Source organism: Arachis duranensis, chromosome 5, assembly GCF_000817695.3.
Source record: "Arachis duranensis cultivar V14167 chromosome 5, aradu.V14167.gnm2.J7QH, whole genome shotgun sequence".
In the NCBI taxonomy this organism is placed as follows: domain Eukaryota; kingdom Viridiplantae; phylum Streptophyta; class Magnoliopsida; order Fabales; family Fabaceae; genus Arachis; species Arachis duranensis.
In genome coordinates, this window is record NC_029776.3 from 71,212,950 (window position 1) to 71,213,221 (window position 272).

Consider the following 272-nt stretch of genomic DNA (forward strand, 5'->3'; position numbering starts at 1 on the left):
TTAATTTTATTTTATTGTTATTTTGTGTTTTATTAGGTTCATGATCATGTGGAGTCACGAAAAAAATACTAAAATTAAAAAAAGAATAAAAAATAGCATGGCGTTCAACGCCAGAACAGAGCTTCCCAGCAATATATAATAGTCCATACTTTATTCGGGAATTGACGACGTAAACTGGCGCTCAATGCCTGTTCCATGTTGCTGTCTGGAGTAAAACGCCAGAAACACGTCACGACCCGGAGTTGAACGCCCAAAACACGTTATAACTTGGA